Source organism: Entelurus aequoreus, linkage group LG18 (assembly GCF_033978785.1).
Source record: "Entelurus aequoreus isolate RoL-2023_Sb linkage group LG18, RoL_Eaeq_v1.1, whole genome shotgun sequence".
Taxonomy (NCBI): domain Eukaryota; kingdom Metazoa; phylum Chordata; class Actinopteri; order Syngnathiformes; family Syngnathidae; genus Entelurus; species Entelurus aequoreus.
The window spans coordinates 28482159-28504521 of record NC_084748.1 but is presented as its reverse complement, the minus strand read 5'-3'; the positions used below and the strand labels follow the sequence as shown (position 1 = coordinate 28504521).

The window sequence follows — 22363 nt, the reverse complement described above, 5'->3', positions numbered from 1 at the left end:
GCGACAAACAAAACATGCTACAAAGTGGAACACATTCTACTTGCACAAGGGATATAACAACATCCACAAAAGGCAAGAAATGCAATGCAGCTAGTAACAGCAATAAGACTAGCGAGCACCATGCTTTCCGTCGGCCGAAAATGTACTTGTAAGTCTTGATAAAGGTCTGTGACTTGCAGCAGTTTCCATGGTGTAGTGGTTATCACATTCGCCTCACACGCGAAAGGTCCCCTGTTCGAAACAGGGTGGAAACAAGGCTTCTTTTACTTTCCTTCTTACGTCTATAAATAAGCAAGGAAAGAAATGATAGCAAGGTCCTGTGTTTCATCATGAAGTAGTTTGCAACATACCTGAGCACCTCATGTACAGCCGAGCTCACACAACACCAAATTTAGAGGGTTCTCATATAGGCAGACCTTTGGCTTCAATATCATGAATGCTGGGTTCCATGAAAATGTCACGCACAAACCTATGAAATTTCTCATTCATTCAAGTCACTGTATTTTCAGGGCGTTGCATCGATTGCAACTGTACTGTGTAGATTGACTTATAAGACGTTTAACCTCTCAGCTAAGCAGGAATCATAAGTGTAATTCCCAAAGATCAGTCAAAGATTCACCTGAAACCTAAATCATAGTAGAGGATGGTTTCGATCCATCGACCTCTGGGTTATGGGCCCAGCACGCTTCCGCTGCCTGTAACTAGAAGATGCTTACTCTGGTGAATATCCAAAGAGTTAGAGAAGACAGCTGTAGTCTGAATGGGTGTCAGACTTCCATTTGAATTAAGAATCAGTCAAAGATTCGCTTGAAACCTAAGTCATAGCAGAGGATGGTTTCGATCCATCGACCTCTGGGTTATGGGCCCAGCACGCTTCCGCTGCGCCACTCTGCTGTCTGTAACTCAAAGATGCTTACTCTGGTGAATATCCAAAGAGTTAGAGAAGACAGCTGTAGTCCCAATGGGTGTCAGCCTTCCATTTGAATTAAGAATCAGTCAAAGATTCGCTTGAAACCTAAGTCATAGCAGAGGATGGTTTCCATCCATCGACCTCTGGGTTATGGGCCCAGCACGCTTCCGCTGCGCCACTCTGCTGTCTGTAACTCAAAGATGCTTACTCTGGTGAATATCCAAAGAGTTAGAGAAGACAGCTGTAGTCCCAATGGGTGTCAGCCTTCCATTTGAATTAAGAATCAGTCAAAGATTCGCTTGAAACCTAAGTCATAGCAGAGGATGGTTTCCATCCATCGACCTCTGGGTTATGGGCCCAGCACGCTTCCACTGCCTGTAACTAGAAGATGCTTACTCTGGTGAATATCCACAGAGTTAGAGAAGACAGTTGTTGTCTGAATGGGTGTCAGCCTTCCATTTGAATTAAGAATCAGTCAATGATTCACTTGAAACCTAAATCATAACAGAGGATGGTTTCCATCCATCGACCTCTGGGTTATGGGCCCAGCACGCTTCCCCTGCGCCACTCTGCTGTCTGTAACTCCAAGATGCTTACTCTGGTGAATATCCAAAGAGTTAGAGAAGACAGCTTTCTTTATCACTTCTCAAACATTTTTAGTGGTACTATTTAACTTGCAAATCACCCGATCTCTGTCCCACCACCCTTTCCTCAGCTAGCTAGCTGCTAAGCTAGCGCGGAGAAAGGCAGCGCCGGTCAGTAAGAAGCTACTCCTACAGACCGCGACCACTTCCCTGAGGACAGCAGGAACTTCACTCGGTGACAGAAAACACTGTGAGTAATGGCTTCCTGCGCGTCTTGCACCATACTCACGGAGAGGTTGGCTCTGCTAGAGGGCCGTGTCCGCCAGTTAGAGCAGAGTAATGTCGTAACTTTAGATGTTGCGGACACATCTGCTAGCGTTAGCTGTAGCGAGCTAGCTAGCCCAGCTTGTAGCAGTCCTAAGCGGCCTACAAGCTACGGTGTACCGGTTGAGACGCATAATAGATTTAGCTCTTTAGCTAGTCCTACACCCCAGTCTACCGGGCACCACACCTTAGTTATAGGGGACTCCATCACCCGAAACATAAAGCTTAGCAAACCAGCCACAATAAAGTGTATCCCCGGGGCCAGAGCACCTGACATTGAAGCTAATCTTAGGGAGCTAACTCGCAACAGGCCTAGTAAACACGTACGACAGGCTAATCGCACCACTAATTATGCGAATATAGTTGTACATGTTGGCTCCAATGACACTAGAATGAGACAGTCAGAGATTACAAAGAGAAACATAGCCAGGACTTGTGATCTCGCCAGAAAGATGTCCAGGCATCGAGTAATTGTCTCTGGCCCCCTGCCTGCGAGAGGCAATGATGAGAGGTATAGCAGATTAGTCTCGCTTAACAAGTGGTTGCCTAGCTACTGTAGGCAGCAGGGACTAACGTTTATTGATAACTGGCCCTCTTTCTGGGGCAAACCAGGCTTGCTGATGAGAGACGGCCTTCACCCTAACCAGGAAGGCGCCATCATCCTGTCTAGAAACATAGACTACTATTTAAGTCTCACTTGACTGACTACACTAGAGCAAGCCCGGTCACAGGCAATTACAATGTCTGTTAGTCCGGGTGAGGAGTCAGTTAAGCTAGAACATAAAAACCTGGATGCAAAAAAACTTTCTAAAACTCAACTGCAACAAATCTGAAATAATTATAATTGGCCCCGACTCCCTCACTCGTTCCACTCAGGACTTTTCATTAAACATCGACGGTTCCCTTGTCACTACCTCCACCCACATCCGCAATCTAGGTGTAATCTTCGACCCTACCCTCTCATTCCTCCCCCATGTAAACCACATCACCAAAACTGCATTCTTCCACCTCAGAAACATTGCCCGTCTCCGGCCCTCCCTCACACCCTCTGCTGCCGAAACCCTCATCCACGCCTTCATCTCATCCCGGCTAGACTATTGCAACAGCATCCTCTATGGCATCACTTCCAAAACCCTCAATAAACTGCAATATGTCCAGAACTCCGCTGCCCGCCTGCTCACCGGAACCCGCTCCAGAGAGCACATCACACCTGTCCTTCATGACCTCCACTGGCTGCCTGTCAAATACAGAATCCCCTTTAAAATACTCCTCACCACCTACAAGGCACTCCATAACCTGGCTCCACCCTACCTCTCTGACCTCCTCCTGCCACACGTTCCGTCCCGTTCCCTCAGGTCTAGTGATGCTGGCCTCCTGGAGGTCCCCAAGACCAGGCGCCGAACCTGGGGCGACAGGGCCTTCTCCGTGGCTGCCCCCTCTCTCTGGAACGCTCTCCCCAGGCACATCAGAGAAGCCCCCTCCCTCCCTACCTTCAAAACCACCCTAAAAACTCACCTCTTCACATTAGCCTTTCCAAAATGACCCTGCCCTTGGTGTTTCTTTATTATTATTATATATTTTTTTTCTTTTCTTAGTTTCTTTTCCTAATAAAGTTGTTTTAATCCCCCCCCCCCCCCCCCCCCCCCCTACACGTGTAAAGCGACTTTGGGTATCTAGAAAAGCGCTATATAAATCCCAGGTATTATTATTATTATTATAGAACTAGCCAGCGCCAGGCTGGATAATCCATGTACGCATAGCAATTCTCTTAGAATAATACACAATTCACATAATGTTTTTTCTGTTGTGTCTGTGTCAGGGGTGGACATGCATTCTACTGAGGTGGCAAATTATGATATGTCCAGTCTATTGCAGCACCAAGCAAACAATCGGAAAATTCCCGTCATATCAATTCCTAGATATGGTCGAAACTATTTAAAGTGCACTACGCATAATAAACGCAACATTGTTAATATTGCCACTACGGATAATCTTAACAAAAACTCGTCAAAACAGCCCAATACCTATAATATGGGCTTTTTAAACATAAGATCATTGTCTCCCAAGGCGTTATTGGTTAATGAGGTCATTAGAGACAACAATCTTAACGTCATTGGTCTTAGCGAAACCTGGCTCAAACCGGACGAATTTTTTGCGCTCAATGAGGCATCTCCTCCTAACTATACGAATGCGCATGTTGCCCGCCCTCTTAAAAGGGGAGGGGGTGTCGCACTAATATACAATGAAAATTTCAACCTTACCCCTAACCTAAATAATAAATATAAATCGTTTGAGGTGCTTACTATGAGGTCTGTCACACCGCTACCTCTCGACCTGGCTGTTATCTACCGCCCCCCTGGGCCTTATTCGGACTTTATCAGTGAATTGTCAGAGTTCGTTGCTGATCTAGTGACGCACGCCGACAATATAATCATAATGGGGGACTTTAATATCCATATGAATACCCCATCGGACCCTCAGTGCGTGGCGCTCCAAACCATAATTGATAGCTGTGGTCTTACACAAATAATACATGAACCCACGCATCGCAACGGTAATACAATAGATCTAGTGCTTGTCAGGGGTGTCACCACCTCCAAAGTTATGATACTTCCATATACTAAAGTAATGTCCGATCATTACCTTATAAAATTTGAAGTTTTGACTCTTTGTCAACAAGCTAATAATAATAATAACTGCTATAGCGGCCGCAACATTAATGCTGCCACAACGATGACTCTTGCTGACCTACTGCCTTCGGTAATAGCACCATTCCCAAATTATGTCGGCTCTATTGATAAACTCACTAACAACTTTGACGATGCCTTGCGCGAAATTATTGATAGTATAGCACCGCTAAAGCAAAAAAGGGCCCCTAAAAGGCGCACCCCATGGTTTACAGAAGAAATTAGAGCTCATAAATTATCATGTAGAAAACTGGAACGCAAATGGCGCGCGACTAAACTTGAGGTTTTCCATCAAGCATGGAGTGATAGTTTAATAACTTATAAACGCATGCTTACCTTAGCTAAAGCTAAATACTACTCAAATCTCATCCGCCTCAACAAAAACGATCCTAAATTTCTGTTTAGTACAGTAGCATCGCTAACCCAACAAGGGACTCCTCCCAGTAGCTCCACCCACTCGGCAGATGATTTTATGAATTTCTTTAATAAGAAAATTGAACTCATTAGAAAGGAGATTAAAGACAACGCATCCCAGCTACAACTGGGCTCTATTAACACAAATACGACTGTATATACGACGGACACTGCCCTCCAAAATAGTCTCTCTATTTTTGATGAAATAACATTAGAGGAATTATTACAGCGTGTAAGTGGGATAAAACAAACAACATGTTTACTTGACCCACTTCCTGGGAAACTTATCAAGGAACTGTTTGTATTATTAGGTCCATCAGTGTTAAATATTATAAACTTATCACTTTCCTCCGGCACTGTTCCCCTAGCATTCAAAAAAGCGGTTATTCATCCTCTGCTCAAAAGACCTAACCTCGATCCTGACCTCATGGTAAACTACCGACCGGTCTCCCACCTTCCGTTTATTTCCAAAATTCTCGAAAAAACTGTTGCACAGCAGCTAAATGAACACTTAGTGACTAACAATCTCTGTGAACCTTTTCAATCCGGTTTCAGGGCAAATCACTCTACGGAGACAGCCCTCGCAAAAATGACTAATGATCTATTGCTAACGATGGATTCTGATGCGTCATCTATGTTGCTGCTTCTTGATCTTAGCGCCGCTTTCGATACCGTCGATCATAATATTTTATTAGAGCGTATCAAAACACGTATTGGTATGTCAGACTTAGCCTTGTCTTGGTTTAACTCTTATCTTACTGACAGGATGCAGTGCGTCTCCCATAACAATGTGACCTCGGACTATGTCAAGGTAACGTGCGGAGTTCCCCAGGGTTCGGTTCTTGGCCCTGCACTCTTTAGTATTTACATGCTGCCGCTGGGTGACATCATACGCAAGTACGGTGTTAGCTTTCACTGTTATGCTGATGACACTCAACTCTACATGCCCCTAAAGCTGACCAACACGCCGGACTGTAGTCAGCTGGAGGCGTGTCTTAATGAAATTAAACAATGGATGTCCGCTAACTTTTTGCAACTCAACGCTAAGAAAACGGAAATGCTGATTATCGGTCCTGCTAGACACCAACATCTATTTAATAATACCACCTTAACATTTGACAACCAAACAATTAAACAAGGAGACTCGGTAAAGAATCTGGGTATTATCTTCGACCCAACTCTCTCGTTTGAGTCACACATTAAGAGTGTTACTAAAACGGCCTTCTTTCATCTCCGTAATATCGCTAAAATTCGTTCCATCTTGTCCACTAGCGACGCTGAGATCATTATTCATGCGTTCGTTACGTCTCGTCTCGATTACTGTAACGTATTATTTTCGGGCCTCCCTATGTCTAGCATTAAAAGATTACAGTTGGTACAAAATGCGGCTGCAAGGCTTTTGACAAAAACAAGAAAGTTTGATCATATTACGCCTATACTGGCTCACTTGCACTGGCTTCCTGTGCACTTAAGATGCGACTTTAAGGTTTTACTACTTACGTATAAAATATTACACGGTTTAGCTCCAGCCTATCTCGCCGATTGTATTGTACCATATGTCCCGACAAGAAATCTGCGTTCAAAGAACTCCGGCTTATTAGTGATTCCCAGAGCCAAAAAAAAGTCTGCGGGCTATAGAGCGTTTTCTATTCGGGCTCCAGTACTCTGGAATGCCCTCCCGGTAACAGTTAGAGATGCTACCTCAGTAGAAGCATTTAAGTCCCATCTTAAAACTCATTTGTATAATCTAGCCTTTAAATAGACCCCCCCTTTTTTAGACCAGTTGATCTGCCGTTTCTTTTCTTCTCTCCTCTTCTCCCCTGTCCCTTGCGAGGGGGAGTTGCATAGGTCCGGTGGCCATGGATGAAGTGCTGGCTGTCCAGAGCCGGGACCCCGGGTGGACCACTAGCCTGTGCATCGGTTGGGGACATCTCTGCGCTGCTGACCCGTCTCCGCTCGGGATGGTTTCCTGTTGGCCCCGCTGTGGACTGGACTCCCGCTGATGTGTTGGATCCACTGTGGACTGGACTTTCACAATGTTATGTCAGACCCACTCGACATCCGTTGCTTTCGGTCTCCCCTAGAGGGGGGGGGGGTTACCCACATATGCGGTCCTCTCCAAGGTTTCTCATAGTCATTCACCGACGTCCCACTGGGGTGAGTTTTTCCTTGCCCGTATGTGGGCTCTGTACCGAGGATGTCGTTGTGGCTTGTACAGCCCTTTGAGACACTTGTGATTTAGGGCTATATAAATAAACATTGATTGATTGATTGAGCTGTAGTCTGAATGGGTGTCAGCCTTCCATTTGAATTAAGAATCAGTCAAAGATTCGCTTGAAACCTAAGTCATAGCAGAGGATGGTTTCAATCCATCGACCTCTGGGTTATGGGCCCAGCACGCTTCCGCTGCGCCACTCTGCTGTCTGTAACTCAAAGATGCTTACTCTGGTGAATATCCAAAGAGTTAGAGAAGACAGCTGTAGTCCCAATGGGTGTCAGCCTTCCATTTGAATTAAGAATCAGTCGAAGATTCGCTTGAAACCTAAATCATAGCAGAGGATGGTTTCCATCCATCGACCTCTGGGTTATGGGCCCAGCACGCTTCCCCTGCGCCACTCTGCTGTCTGTAACACCAAGATGCTTACTCTGGTGAATATCCAAAGAGTTAGAGAAGACAGCTGTAGTCCCAATGGGTGTCAGCCTTCCATTTGAATTAAGAATCAGTTGAAGATTCGCTTGAAACCTAAATCATAGCAGAGGATGGTTTCTATCCATCGACCTCTGGGTTATGGGCCCAGCACGCTTCCACTGCCTGTAACTAGAAGATGCTTACTCTGGTGAATATCCACAGAGTTAGAGAAGACAGTTGTTGTCTGAATGGGTGTCAGCCTTCCATTTGCATTAAGAATCAGTCAATGATTCACTTGAAACCTAAATCATAACAGAGGATGGTTTCCATCCATCGACCTCTGGGTTATGGGCCCAGCACGCTTCCCCTGCGCCACTCTGCTGTCTGTAACTCCAAGATGCTTACTCTGGTGAATATCCAGACAAACTACTTGTAACAAAGTGATTTGGAACCCATCTGAAGTAGTCTTTCTTTCTGAGTCCTGGTTGTGTCCACATTTTAAATGGCATTTTTTTTAAAGAAAACATTGTAGTAATCATCAAACTCTGTGGATCCATTGGGATTTTATTCAAAACGAATAGAATTTAGGCTTACATTCACGTGGTTTGAAAACAAACTGAGAAAGTGTTATGGAACTAACATCAAGACACTGACGGGATTTGAGCCCAACCTCTTCTGCTTAACAGTCAGGCACTTTGACTGACACCAACAGCGCCTGGAAAAAAATGGGATTTCAACTCGATGCCTATAACCCTTCATTCAATTAATGATAGCCAATTTGAGGCGATAGCATTGATTATCAGTAATATACATTAGTTTAAACAAGCTTGGCTTGAAAGTTATGTTGCAAACGTAGCACACGTTTTAACTAGAAACTTTTTTGCAAACTTAGAGAAGGACATGGGCTGTACAAGAAAACCCTCGAACCCCCGTGCTCGTGTCAAAATCCCATCCCTGGGTGGGCTTGAACCACCATCCTCTCAGTTAACAGCCGAACGCGCTGACCGATTGCGCCACAGAGACTGACTAGTTTAAATGATAAATTACTCCCCAAAAAATTATAAAATCTCATGTTACGATAGCCCGATGTCATTGTCTTTGGATGGGCGTAACTAGAAGTACACTGCTTCAGCATTCGGGGAGTCCAATATGCCTTTTGGGTGGAATGACTGTGTCTTGCGGTTGTCACAAACATTGCTTTTGTCCCTTATGAATATTAGTCAAAATGTAACAAGATCAACATATTGCATTGGCCGGGAATCGGACCCGGGTCTCCCGCGTGGCAGGCGAGAATTCTACCACTGAACCACCAATGCCTGTGGAATAATAGAGATTTATGAACTCGGTTAAGAGGAAGAACGTTTGAAATGCGGGCTGCGACAAACAAAACATGCTACAAAGTGGAACACATTCTACTTGCACAAGGGATACAACAACATCCACAAAAGGCAAGAAATGCAATGCAGCTAGTAACAGCAATAAGACTAGCGAGCACCATGTTTTCCGTCGGCCGAAAATGTACTTGTAAGTCTTGATAAAGGTCTGTGACTTGCAGCAGTTTCCATGGTGTAGTGGTTATCACATTCGCCTAACACGCGAAAGGTCCCCTGTTCGAAACAGGGTGGAAACAAGGCTTTTTTTACTTTCCTTCTTACGTCTATAAATAAGCAAGGAAAGAAATAATAGCAAGGTCCTGTGTTTCATCATGAAGTAGATTGCAACATACCTGAGCACCTCATGTACAGCCGAGCTCACACAACACCAAATTTAGAGGGTTCTCATATAGGCAGACCTTTGGCTTCAATATCATGAATGCTGGGTTCCATGAAAATGTCACGCACAAACCTATGAAATTTCTCATTCATTCAAGTCACTGTATTTTCAGGGCGTTGCATCGATTGCAACTGTACTGTGTGGATAGACTTATAAGACGTTTAACCTCTCAGCTAAGCAGGAATCATAAGTGTAATTCCCAAAGATCAGTCAAAGATTCACCTGAAACCTAAATCATAGTAGAGGATGGTTTCGATCCATCGACCTCTGGGTTATGGGCCCAGCACGCTTCCGCTGCCTGTAACTAGAAGACGCTTACTCTGGTGAATATCCAAAGAGTTAGAGAAGACAGCTGTAGTCTGAATGGGTGTCAGCCTTCCATTTGAATTAAGAATCAGTCAAAGATTTGCTTGAAACCTAAGTCATAGCAGAGGATGGTTTCGATCCATCGACCTCTGGGTTATGGGCCCAGCACGCTTCCGCCGCGCCACTCTGCTGTCTGTAACTCAAAGATGCTTACTCTGGTGAATATCCAAAGAGTTAGAGAAGACAGCTGTAGTCCCAATGGGTGTCAGCCTTCCATTTGAATTAAGAATCTGTCAAAGATTCGCTTGAAACCTAAGTCATAGCAGAGGATGGTTTCCATCCATCGACCTCTGGGTTATGGGCCCAGCACGCTTCCGCTGCGCCACTCTGCTGTCTGTAACTCAAAGATGCTTACTCTGGTGAATATCCAAAGAGTTAGAGAAGACAGCTGTAGTCCCAATGGGTGTCAGCCTTCCATTTGAATTAAGAATCAGTCGAAGATTCGCTTGAAACCTAAATCATAGCAGAGGATGGTTTCCATCCATCGACCTCTGGGTTATGGGCCCAGCACGCTTCCGCTGCCTGTAACTAGAAGATGCTTACTCTGGTGAATATCCACAGAGTTAGAGAAGACAGTTGTTGTCTGAATGGGTGTCAGCCTTCCATTTGAATTAAGAATCAGTCAAAGATTCGCTTGAAACCTAAGTCATAGCAGAGGATGGTTTCGATCCATCGACCTTATGAATATTAGTTAAAATGTAACAAGATCAACAGATTGCATTGGCCGGGAATCGGACCCGGGTCTCCCGCGTGGCAGGCGAGAATTCTACCACTGAACCACCAATGCCTGTGGAGTAATAGAGATTTATGAACTCGGTTAAGAGGAAGAACGTTTGAAATGCGGGCTGCGACAAACAAAACATGCTACAAAGTGGAACACATTCTACTTGCACAAGGGATATAACAACATCCACAAAAGGCAAGAAATGCAATGCAGCTAGTAACAGCAATAAGACTAGCGAGCACCATGTTTTCCGTCGGCCGAAAATGTACTTGTAAGTCTTGATAAAGGTCTGTGACTTGCAGCAGTTTCCATGGTGTAGTGGTTATCACATTCGCCTAACACGCGAAAGGTCCCCTGTTCGAAACAGGGTGGAAACAAGGCTTCTTTTACTTTCCTTCTTACGTCTATAAATAAGCAAGGAAAGAAATAATAGCAAGGTCCTGTGTTTCATCATGAAGTAGTTTGCAACATACCTGAGCACCTCATGTACAGCCGAGCTCACACAACACCAAATTTAGAGGGTTCTCATATAGGCAGACCTTTGGCTTCAATATCATGAATGCTGGGTTCCATGAAAATGTCACGCACAAACCTATGAAATTTCTCATTCATTCAAGTCACTGTATTTTCAGGGCGTTGCATCGATTGCAACTGTACTGTGTGGATAGACTTATAAGACGTTTAACCTCTCAGCTAAGCAGGAATCATAAGTGTAATTCCCAAAGATCAGTCAAAGATTCACCTGAAACCTAAATCATAGTAGAGGATGGTTTTGATCCATCGACCTCTGGGTTATGGGCCCAGCACGCTTCCGCTGCGCCACTCTGCTGTCTGTAACTCAAAGATGCTTACTCTGGCGAATATCCAATGAGTTAGAGAAGACAGCTGTAGTCCCAATGGGTGTCAGCCTTCCATTTGAATTAAGAATCAGTCAAAGATTCGCTTGAAACCTAAGTCATAGCAGAGGATGGTTTCCATCCATCGACCTCTGGGTTATGGGCCCAGCACGCTTCCCCTGCGCCACTCTGCTGTCTGTAACTCCAAGATGCTTACTCTGGTGAATATCCAAAGAGTTAGAGAAGACAGCTGTAGTCCCAATGGGTGTCAGCCTTCCATTTGAATTAAGAATCAGTCGAAGATTCGCTTGAAACCTAAATCATAGCAGAGGATGGTTTCCATCCATCGACCTCTGGGTTATGGGCCCAGCACGCTTCCGCTGCCTGTAACTAGAAGATGCTTACTCTGGTGAATATCCACAGAGTTAGAGAAGACAGTTGTTTTCTGAATGGGTGTCAGCCTTCCATTTGAATTAAGAATCAGTCAATGATTCACTTGAAACCTAAATCATAACAGAGGATGGTTTCCATCCATCGACCTCTGGGTTATGGGCCCAGCACGCTTCCCCTGCGCCACTCTGCTGTCTGTAACTCCAAGATGCTTACTCTGGTGAATATCCAGACAAACTACTTGTAACAAAGTGATTTGGAACCCATCTGAAGTAGTCTTTCTTTCTGAGTCCTGGTTGTGTCCACATTTTAAATGGCATTTTTTTTAAAGAAAACATTGTAGTAATTATCAAACTCTGTGGATCCATTGGGATTTTATTCAAAACGAATAGAATTTAGGCTTACATTCACGTGGTTTGAAAACAAACTGAGAAAGTGTTATGGAACTAACATCAAGACACTGACGGGATTTGAGCCCAACCTCTTCTGCTTAACAATCAGGCACTTTGACTGACACCAACAGCGCCAGGAAAAAAAATGGGATTTCAACTCGATGCCTATAACCCTTCATTCAATTAATGATAGCCAATTTGAGGCGATAGCATTGATTATCAGTAATTTACATTAGTTTAAACAAGCTTGGCTTGAAAGTTATGTTGCAAACGTAGCACACGTTTTAACTAAAACAGAGGAGGACGCATGGCGTGAAGACATGTTAGCCTCCAGCTCCCTCTTAAACTCTACCTTTTTGACATGCACCCGACCTGTATTTTACGAGCATCTAACCGCTGGTAAATTTATTTTTTACAACTACGACTCATAAAAAACTCGCTTCACCACGATAATGCCTCCCAAATCTGCAAAACCACAAGAGAAGGCAGAGGTCGATGCTGCAGCCGTTAGCAAGGCTGAGCTGATAGCCATACTGTCGGACCATAGATCAACCTTGCTAACAGAGCTTAAAACATCCTTTAACGAGGTGAACGAGAAACTGGACGGACTTCAAAACACAGTCAATAGTCATAACCACAGACTGTCCTCTCTGGAAGAAAATGCCGATTCGATACATCAGCGATTGGAGCAGGTGGAGGCTGTTTGTGACATGCTACAGACTGACAACCAGAAGCTAAAGGCTAAGCTCACTGACCTGGAGGGAAGGAGCAGGCGGAGTAATGCCCGGCTAGTTGGCTTACCCGAAGGGATAGAAGGCCCGCAACCTACCAAGTTTTTCTCCATGCTGCTGAAAGAAGTACTTGGTGAGGAAGTATTCGCCTCTCCACCTGAGCTGGACCGCGCTCATCGCAGCCTGGCTCCCAAGCCGAGACACGGGGACAAGCCCCGACCTATCCTGCTTTCTTTTCATCGCTTCCAGAGCAAAGACCTGCTGATTCGGGAGGCAAGGAAGAGGGGTACGCTGCAATATCACGGGCACACGTTCAGAGTGTACGAGGACTACTCTCCAGAGGTAGTGAATCAGCGGAGGGCTTACCGGACTGTGATGGCGTCATTGTACAAGATGGGACTCAAACCCTCGCTACTTTACCCGGCCAAGCTCCGCATCACACAGACGGACGGCATCCGCGTTTGGCTCAGAACAGTAGCCGAGGCAGACAGCTACATCAAGGCGTATAAAGACTCTCCATAACGGTCTCATCAACAAAGTGTGTTTATGAGTCACAGTGAGTTTAAGACCTGAACTATATAATCATATTAATGTGTGTGTGTGTTTAGTGTAAATGTTTCACTGGAGGTGGATACAAATGTGTCATTTGTACAAAGAAAAATAAATTAAAATATAATGGAAAGTGAATTAAAAAATATCTTTACTAATATTGGTAATAAGGAATCTGAATGTAGAAGTACTGATAATATTCATAGTAGAGAACTGTATAATAATTATAATCATATTCAACTAGATTTTTATGACAACATCAATTATAACTGTAATTCAAATGAGTTTGGCAGTGATATAGATCCAGACTGCAATCTTTACAATAACATTACCAGAAACTGTGAGTACTACACAGACGAACAATTTAAATGTGTGAATATGGACAAATCTTTTACTGTAATACATTTTAATAGCCGAAGCTTGTATAAAAATGTTGACAATATTAGTGAATATCTGAGCCAGTTCAAAAAATTTAGTATTGTTGCAGTCTCAGAGACTTGGCTCGATGAGAACAAGTGTTGTGATATGAGATTGGATGGTTATGAATTATTCACCACAAACAGAGTTGGAAAAAGGGGAGGAGGAGTAGCACTTTTTGTAAATCATGATTTAAAATGTTGGAAAATTGACAGCAAATCAACTGCTATAGCTGGAATTTTTGAATGTATTACTGTAGAAATTGAAGTAGAAAAATCAACAAAAAAAAAATGTTAGTTGTGTTTATAGAACACCTGGATCATGTCTAGACACATTTAATCAAAAATTGGACTATTTGTTTAATAAGTCAAACAAGCTCCATATTGTGTGCGGTGATTTTAATATTAATCTTCTGAATCCCATGGACAGTACCAAAACAACCGATTTTATAACAGGATTGTACAGTAATAATTTTTTTCCCCTTATCATAAAACCTACCAGAATAACAGTAGACTTTGCCACACTGATAGATAACATTTTCACCAATCAACCTGAGAATCAAATAACAGCAGGACTACTACTCAATGACATAAGTGATCATCTACCTGTATTCAGTATTTTCCACAATTTCTTTGATCAGAGAGGGACCAAAAAAGCAGTTCAATATAGATTTGTTAGACATCAAACGCCAGAAACTATGGCAGCATTCAAGTCTGAGTTATGTGCTCAAGACTGGGGGGAGGTTTACACCTCCACAGACCCAGATGAGGCATACGAACATTTTCTCAACATTTTCATAACATTGTATGATAAGCACTGTCCAATGAAAAAACATTACATTAAGGACAGCACTGTTAAGGACAAACCATGGATCACAAAGGGACTATTGAAGTCCTGCAAAAAGAAAAATTATCTTTACAGAAGACATTTAAAGCACAGAACCAAAGAAACTGAACACAAATATAAAACGTATAAAAATAAGTTAACACAAATAATAAAGCACAGCAAAAGAACATATTACTGTAACCTATTAGAACAACATAAAAATAGCATCCAGGGTACGTGGAAAGTTTTGAATGGTATCATTAAAAAAAACATGACAAATAAGGAACATCCAAGCTATTTCATAGAAAATAATCAAACTCTAAATGACCCTAAGGAAATAACGGATGCTTTTAACACCTTTTTTGTGAATGTTGGACCTAATTTAGCAAATGAAATTGTACAACCCGAAAACAGTGTCAAATTTAATGAACATACCATTCAAAGCAACTTAGAATCGTTTTTTATTTCCCCCGTCCATGAAAGTGAAATCACAGAAATTGTAAATTCTCAAGAAAACAAGAAGTCAACAGACTGCTGTGACTTGGACTTTTCTCTGATCAGGGAAATTGTTGATTTTATAGCTGTTCCCTTCACTTATGTATGTAATATTTCTTTTATAAAAGGTGTTTTCCCAAAGAAAATGAAAACGGCAAAAGTTATTCCCATCTTCAAAAGTGGAGATAAGCATCAGTTCACCAACTATAGGCCTATTTCTATACTCTCACAATTTTCAAAAATCCTTGAAAAATTATTTGTGTCAAGATTAGACAGTTTTATTGACAAGCAACACTTGCTAAGTGAACACCAATACGGCTTTCGACCAAACAGGTCCTCTTCCATGGCAGTGATGGAACTAGTTGAGGAGGTAACCACTGCAATTGATAAGAGGGAGTTTGTTGTTGGCGTTTTTATTGACCTGAGCAAGGCCTTTGACACCATCGATCATACATTGCTTTTAAACAAAATGCAGAGGTATGGTTTTAGAGGTCTTGCTCATGATTGGTTGAAAAGTTATCTTGGTGGCAGAGAACAGTACGTGCATATGAATAATGTAGATTCAGATAAAAAGATTATAACACATGGAGTACCCCAAGGTTCTGTATTGGGACCAAAATTGTTTTTATTGTACATTAATGATATCTGTAAAATCTTTAAAAAAACTCAACTGTATTCTCTTTGCTGATGATACAAGTCTGTACTGTTCTGGGCAAGACCTTGGCCATCTCTTAGGGACTGTAGAGAGTGAACTCCACATACTAAAGCAATGGTTTGATGCCAATAAACTATCAATCAACCTAAATAAAACAAAATATATAATTTTTGGAAATAGAAAAAATAACAAACAGTGTCATATAAGAATTGATGATATGGAGATAGAAAGGGTGTATTCAACAAAATTTTTGGGAATCCATATAGATGATAAATTAAATTGGAAACTGCACATAAATATACTTAAGACAAAGATGGCAAAAAATATTGCTATGTTACATAAAATAAAAAACTCCGTAAATCAAAAGGCTCTTATCATGTTATATAATTCTTTTGTACTCCCTTATCTTAATTATTGTGTCGAAATCTGGGGTAACAATTACAAAACAAACATTAAATCTATATTCTTACTTCAAAAGAAAGCGATTAGAATTGTAAATTATGCAGATTATCATGACCATACCAATGCTCTGTTTATTAAATTAAAAACATTAAAACTGCACGATCTTGTTGACCTCAACACTGCTATTGTGACGTACAAAGCTCATAACCACATGCTGCCTGGGTGTCTACAGGAGAGGTTTAAACCCAGAGAGAATCCCTATGACCTCAGAGGTTCAGCTGTCTTCCAGAAAGCTAAGATAAGAACAAGCTTAAAAAGTAGATGTGTTTCTGTCAGGGGGGTTCAACTGTGGAACAGCTTGGATTATTCCTTAAAATGTTCCAGTTCTATTCACACATTTAAAAAACACTTTAAGACCAATGTCTTGAAAAAATATATCACTCTAGAATCAACACAGTAGTTAATACTATGATCAATGTTAATTCAAATACTAAATGTGGGTTATAAATAATAATGGAAGTACAATTGTTTGTATATAGTATATAAATTGGTACAAAGGTTTAACATGTCTACAAGGATATTTCACATGCCTTTACTGTGTATATAATTGAACTGTGTTTATGTTATGTATAATGTGTATTTATAATATGTTGTACAATGGACATTCAATAATTTTCGGAAGTTTATTTTGTACTTGACATTGTTTATAGGGTTAGGCGCAATAAGTGTTCAACTTCAGCCTAAACCCTTTCGGTCTGCAACATTTTCATTTTCAATTTAAGAATGTACAACTGTTTGTTTATTTTGTTGACGATTGACTGAAGAATAATAAACTTGAAACTTGACACTTGAACTAGAAACTTTTTTGCAAACTTAGAGAAGAACATGGGCTGTACAAGAAAACCCTCGAACCCCCGTGCTCGTGTCAAAATCCCGTCCCTGGGTGGGCTTGAACCACCATCCTCTCAGTTAACAGCCGAACGCGCTGACCGATTGCGCCACAGAGACTGGCTAGTTTACATGATAAATTACTCCCCAAAAAATTATAAAATCTCATGTTACGATAGCCCGATGTCATTGTCTTTGGATGGGCGTAACTAGAAGTACACTGCTTCAGCATTCGGGGAGTCCAATATGCCTTTTGGGTGGAATGACTGTGTCTTGCGGTTGTCACAAACATTGCTTTTGTCCCTTATGAATATTGGTTAAAATGTAACAAGATCAACAGATTGCATTGGCCGGGAATCGGACCCGGGTCTCCCGCGTGGCAGGCGAGAATTCTACCACTGAACCACCAATGCCTGTGGAATAATAGAGATTTGTGAACTCGGTTAAGAGGAAGAACGTTTGAAATGCGGGCTGCGACAAACAAAACATGCTACAAAGTGGAACACATTCTACTTGCACAAGGGATATAACAACATCCACAAAAGGCAAGAAATGCAATGCAGCTAGTAACAGCAATAAGACTAGCGAGCACCATGTTTTCCGTCGGCCGGAAATGTACTTGTAAGTCTTGATAAAGGTCTGTGACTTGCAGCAGTTTCCATGGTGTAGTGGTTATCACGTTCGCCTAACACGCGAAAGGTCCCCTGTTCGAAACAGGGTGGAAACAAGGCTTATTTTACTTTCCTTCTTACGTCTATAAATAAGCAAGGAAAGAAATAATAGCAAGGTCCTGTGTTTCATCATGAAGTAGATTGCAACATACCTGAGCACCTCATGTACAGCCGAGCTCACACAACACCAAATTTAGAGGGTTCTCATATAGGCAGACCTTTGGCTTCAATATCATGAATGCTGGGTTCCATGAAAATGTCACGCACAAACCTATGACATTTCTCATTCATTCAAGTCACTGTATTTTCAGGGCGTTGCATCGATTGCAACTGTACTGTGTAGATTGACTTATAAGACGTTTAACCTCTCAGCTAAGCAGGAATCATAAGTGTAATTCCCAAAGATCAGTCAAAGATTCACCTGAAACCTAAATCATAGTAGAGGATGGTTTCGATCCATCGACCTCTGGGTTATGGGCCCAGCACGCTTCCGCTGCCTGTAACTAGAAGATGCTTACTCTGGTGAATATCCACAGAGTTAGAGAAGACAGCTATAGCCTGAATGGGTGTCAGCCTTCCATTTGAATTAAGAATCAGTCAATGATTCACTTGAAACCTAAATCATAACAGAGGATGGTTTCCATCCATCGACCTCTGGGTTATGGGCCCAGCACGCTTCCCCTGCGCCACTCTGCTGTCTGTAACTCCAAGATGCTTACTCTGGTGAATATCCAGACAAACTACTTGTAACAAAGTGATTTGGAACCCATCTGAAGTAGTCTTTCTTTCTGAGTCCTGGTTGTGTCCACATTTTAAATGGCATTTTTTTTAAAGAAAACATTGTAGTAATCATCAAACTCTGTGGATCCATTGGGATTTTATTCAAAACTAATAGAATTTAGGCTTACATTCACGTGGTTTGAAAACAAACTGAGAAAGTGTTATGGAACTAACATCAAGACACTGACGGGATTTGAGCCCAACCTCTTCTGCTTAACAGTCAGGCACTTTGACTGACACCAACAGCGCCTGGAAAAAAATGGGATTTCAACTCGATGCCTATAACCTTTCATTCAATTAATGATAGCCAATTTGAGGCGATAGCATTGATTATCAGCAATTTACATTAGTTTAAACAAGCTTGGCTTGAAAGTTATGTTGCAAACGTAGCACACGTTTTAACTAGAAACTTGTTTGCAAACTTAGAGAAGGACATGGGCTGTACAAGAAAACCCTCGAACCCCCGTGCTCGTGTCAAAATCCCGTCCCTGGGTGGGCTTGAACCACCATCCTCTCAGTTAACAGCCGAACGCGCTGACCGATTGCGCCACAGAGACTGACTAGTTTAAATGATAAATTACTCCCCAAAAAATTATAAAATCTCATGTTACGATAGCCCGATGTCATTGTCTTTGGATGGGCGTAACTAGAAGTACACTGCTTCAGCATTCGGGGAGTGCAATATGCCTTTTGGGTGGAATGACTGTGTCTTGCGGTTGTCACAAACATTGCTTTTGTCCCTTATGAATATTAGTCAAAATGTAACAAGATCAACAGATTGCATTGGCTGGGAATCGGACCCGGGTCTCCCGCGTGGCAGGCGAGAATTCTACCACTGAACCACCAATGCCTGTGGAGTAATAGAGATTAATGAACTCGGTTAAGAGGAAGAACGTTTGAAATGCGGGCTGCGACAAACAAAACATGCTACAAAGTGGAACACATTCTACTTGCACAAGGGATATAACAACATCCACAAAAGGCAAGAAATGCAATGCAGCTAGTAACAGCAATAAGACTAGCGAGCACCATGTTTTCCGTCGGCCGAAAATGTACTTGTAAGTCTTGATAAAGGTCTGCGACTTGCAGCAGTTTCCATGGTGTAGTGGTTATCACATTCGCCTAACACGCGAAAGGTCCCCTGTTCGAAACAGGGTGGAAACAAGGCTTTTTTTACTTTCCTTCATACGTCTATAAATAAGCAAGGAAAGAAATAATAGCAAGGTCCTGTGTTTCATCATGAAGTAGTTTGCAACATACCTGAGCACCTCATGTACAGCCGAGCTCACACAACACCAAATTTAGAGGGTTCTCATATAGGCAGACCTTTGTCTTCAATATCATGAATGCTGGGTTCCATTAAAAATGTCACGCACAAACCTATGAAATTTCTCATTCATTCAAGTCACTGTATTTTCAGGGCGTTGCATCGATTGCAACTGTACTGTGTAGATTGACTTATAAGACGTTTAACCTCTCAGCTAAGCAGGAATCATAAGTGTAATTCCCAAAGATCAGTCAAAGATTCACCTGAAACCTAAATCATAGTAGAGGATGGTTTCGATCCATCGACCTCTGGGTTATGGGCCCAGCACGCTTCCGCTGCCTGTAACTAGAAGATGCTTACTCTGGTGAATATCCACAGAGTTAGAGAAGACAGCTATAGCCTGAATGGGTGTCAGCCTTCCATTTGAATTAAGAATCAGTCAAAGATTCGCTTGAAACCTAAGTCATAGCAGAGGATGGTTTCGATCCATCGACCTCTGGGTTATGGGCCCAGCACGCTTCCGCTGCGCCACTCTGCTGTCTGTAACTCAAAGATGCTTACTCTGGTGAATATCCAAAGAGTTAGAGAAGACAGCTGTAGTCCCAATGGGTGTCAGCCTTCCATTTGAATTAAGAATCAGTCAAAGATTCACCTGAAACCTAAATCATAGTAGAGGATGGTTTCGATCCATCGACCTCTGGGTTATGGGCCCAGCACGCTTCCGCTGCCTGTAACTAGAAGACGCTTACTCTGGTGAATATCCAAAGAGTTAGAGAAGACAGCTGTAGTCTGAATGGGTGTCAGCCTTCCATTTGAATTAAGAATCAGTCAAAGATTCGCTTGAAACCTAAGTCATAGCAGAGGATGGTTTTGATCCATCGACCTCTGGGTTATGGGCCCAGCACGCTTCCGCTGCGCCACTCTGCTGTCTGTAACTCAGCGATGCTTACTCTGGTGAATATCCAAAGAGTTAGAGAAGACAGCTGTAGTCCCAATGGGTGTCAGCCTTCCATTTGAATTAAGAATCAGTCAAAGATTCGCTTGAAACCTAAGTCATAGCAGAGGATGGTTTCCATCCATCGACCTCTGGGTTATGGGCCCAGCACGCTTCCCCTGCGCCACTCTGCTGTCTGTAACTCCAAGATGCTTACTCTGGTGAATATCCAAAGAGTTAGAGAAGACAGCTGTAGTCCCAATGGGTGTCAGCCTTCCATTTGAATTAAGAATCAGTCGAAGATTCGCTTGAAAACTAAATCATAGCAGAGGATGGTTTCCATCCATCGACCTCTGGGTTATGGGCCCAGCACGCTTCCGCTGCCTGTAACTAGAAGATGCTTACTCTGGTGAATATCCACAGAGTTAGAGAAGACAGTTGTTGTCTGAATGGGTGTCAGCCTTCCATTTGAATTAAGAATCAGTCAATGATTCACTTGAAACCTAAATCATAACAGAGGATGGTTTCCATCCATCGACCTCTGGGTTATGGGCCCAGCACGCTTCCCCTGCGCCACTCTGCTGTCTGTAACTCCAAGATGCTTACTCTGGTGAATATCCAGACAAACTACTTGTAACGAAGTGATTTGGAACCCATCTGAAGTAGTCTTTCTTTCTGAGTCCTGGTTGTGTCCACATTTTAAATGGCATTTTTTTTAAAGAAAACATTGTAGTAATCATCAAACTCTGTGGATCCATTGGGATTTTATTCAAAACGAATAGAATTTAGGCTTATGAGCCCAGCACGCTTCCGCTGCCTGTAACTAGAAGACGCTTACTCTGGTGAATATCCAAAGAGTTAGAGAAGACAGCTGTAGTCTGAATGGGTGTCAGCCTTCCATTTGAATTAAGAATCTGTCAAAGATTCGCTTGAAACCTGCTTCCCCTGCGCCACTCTGCTGTCTGTAACTCCAAGATGCTTACTCTGGTGAATATCCAGACAAACTACTTGTAACAAAGTGATTTGGAACCCATCTGAAGTAGTCTTTCTTTCTGAGTCCTGGTTGTGTCCACATTTTAAATGGCTTTTTTTTTTAAAGAAAACATTGTAGTAATCATCAAACTCTGTGGATCCATTGGGATTTTATTCAAAACGAATATAATTTAGGCTTACATTCACGTGGTTTGAAAACAAACTGAGAAAGTGTTATGGAACTAACATCAAGACACTGACGGGATTTGAGCCCAACCTCTTCTGCTTAACAGTCAGGCACTTTGACTGACACCAACAGCGCCTGGAAAAAAATGGGATTTCAACTCGATGCCTATAACCCTTCATTCAATTAATGATAGCCAATTTGAGGCGATAGCATTGATTATCAGTAATTTACATTAGTTTAAACAAGCGTGGCTTGAAAGTTATGTTGCAAACGTAGCACACGTTTTAACTAGAAACTTTTTTGCAAACTTAGAGAAGGACATGGGCTGTACAAGAAAACCCTCGAACCCCCGTGCTCGTGTCAAAATCCCGTCCCTGGGTGGGCTTGAACCACCATCCTCTCAGTTAATAGCCGAACGCGCTGACCGATTGCGCCACAGAGACTGGCTAGATGAAATGATAAATTACTCCCCAAAAAATTATAAAATCTCATGTTACGATAGCCCGATGTCATTGTCTTTGGATGGGCGTAACTAGAAGTACACTGCTTCAGCATTCGGGG

At 42.5% G+C, this 22363-nt stretch overlaps 15 non-coding genes across 15 annotated transcripts; 5 read left to right on the top strand and 10 right to left on the bottom strand.

Moving 5' to 3' along the window:
• The first annotated feature begins 181 nt into the window (after positions 1-181).
• Positions 182-254, top strand: trnav-cac (transfer RNA valine (anticodon CAC)). The gene has a single exon. It is a non-coding gene; the product is annotated as a tRNA-Val (tRNA).
• A 568-nt stretch (positions 255-822) lies between these two features.
• On the bottom strand, positions 823-894 carry trnam-cau (transfer RNA methionine (anticodon CAU)). The gene has a single exon. It is a non-coding gene; the product is annotated as a tRNA-Met (tRNA).
• A 7603-nt stretch (positions 895-8497) lies between these two features.
• Positions 8498-8571, bottom strand: trnan-guu (transfer RNA asparagine (anticodon GUU)). The gene has a single exon. It is a non-coding gene; the product is annotated as a tRNA-Asn (tRNA).
• A 222-nt stretch (positions 8572-8793) lies between these two features.
• Positions 8794-8864, bottom strand: trnag-gcc (transfer RNA glycine (anticodon GCC)). Its single transcript has one exon. It is a non-coding gene; the product is annotated as a tRNA-Gly (tRNA).
• Positions 8865-9105: 241 nt separating this feature from the next.
• trnav-aac (transfer RNA valine (anticodon AAC)) lies at positions 9106-9178 on the top strand. Its single transcript has one exon. It is a non-coding gene; the product is annotated as a tRNA-Val (tRNA).
• A 1225-nt stretch (positions 9179-10403) lies between these two features.
• Positions 10404-10474, bottom strand: trnag-gcc (transfer RNA glycine (anticodon GCC)). The gene has a single exon. It is a non-coding gene; the product is annotated as a tRNA-Gly (tRNA).
• Positions 10475-10715: 241 nt separating this feature from the next.
• trnav-aac (transfer RNA valine (anticodon AAC)) lies at positions 10716-10788 on the top strand. Its single transcript has one exon. It is a non-coding gene; the product is annotated as a tRNA-Val (tRNA).
• Positions 10789-17037: 6249 nt separating this feature from the next.
• On the bottom strand, positions 17038-17111 carry trnan-guu (transfer RNA asparagine (anticodon GUU)). The gene has a single exon. It is a non-coding gene; the product is annotated as a tRNA-Asn (tRNA).
• A 222-nt stretch (positions 17112-17333) lies between these two features.
• trnag-gcc (transfer RNA glycine (anticodon GCC)) lies at positions 17334-17404 on the bottom strand. The gene has a single exon. It is a non-coding gene; the product is annotated as a tRNA-Gly (tRNA).
• Positions 17405-17645: 241 nt separating this feature from the next.
• trnav-aac (transfer RNA valine (anticodon AAC)) lies at positions 17646-17718 on the top strand. Its single transcript has one exon. It is a non-coding gene; the product is annotated as a tRNA-Val (tRNA).
• Positions 17719-18925: 1207 nt separating this feature from the next.
• Positions 18926-18999, bottom strand: trnan-guu (transfer RNA asparagine (anticodon GUU)). Its single transcript has one exon. It is a non-coding gene; the product is annotated as a tRNA-Asn (tRNA).
• Positions 19000-19221: 222 nt separating this feature from the next.
• Positions 19222-19292, bottom strand: trnag-gcc (transfer RNA glycine (anticodon GCC)). Its single transcript has one exon. It is a non-coding gene; the product is annotated as a tRNA-Gly (tRNA).
• Positions 19293-19533: 241 nt separating this feature from the next.
• trnav-aac (transfer RNA valine (anticodon AAC)) lies at positions 19534-19606 on the top strand. The gene has a single exon. It is a non-coding gene; the product is annotated as a tRNA-Val (tRNA).
• Positions 19607-20175: 569 nt separating this feature from the next.
• Positions 20176-20247, bottom strand: trnam-cau (transfer RNA methionine (anticodon CAU)). The gene has a single exon. It is a non-coding gene; the product is annotated as a tRNA-Met (tRNA).
• Positions 20248-22171: 1924 nt separating this feature from the next.
• trnan-auu (transfer RNA asparagine (anticodon AUU)) lies at positions 22172-22245 on the bottom strand. The gene has a single exon. It is a non-coding gene; the product is annotated as a tRNA-Asn (tRNA).
• Positions 22246-22363: the final 118 nt, after the last annotated feature.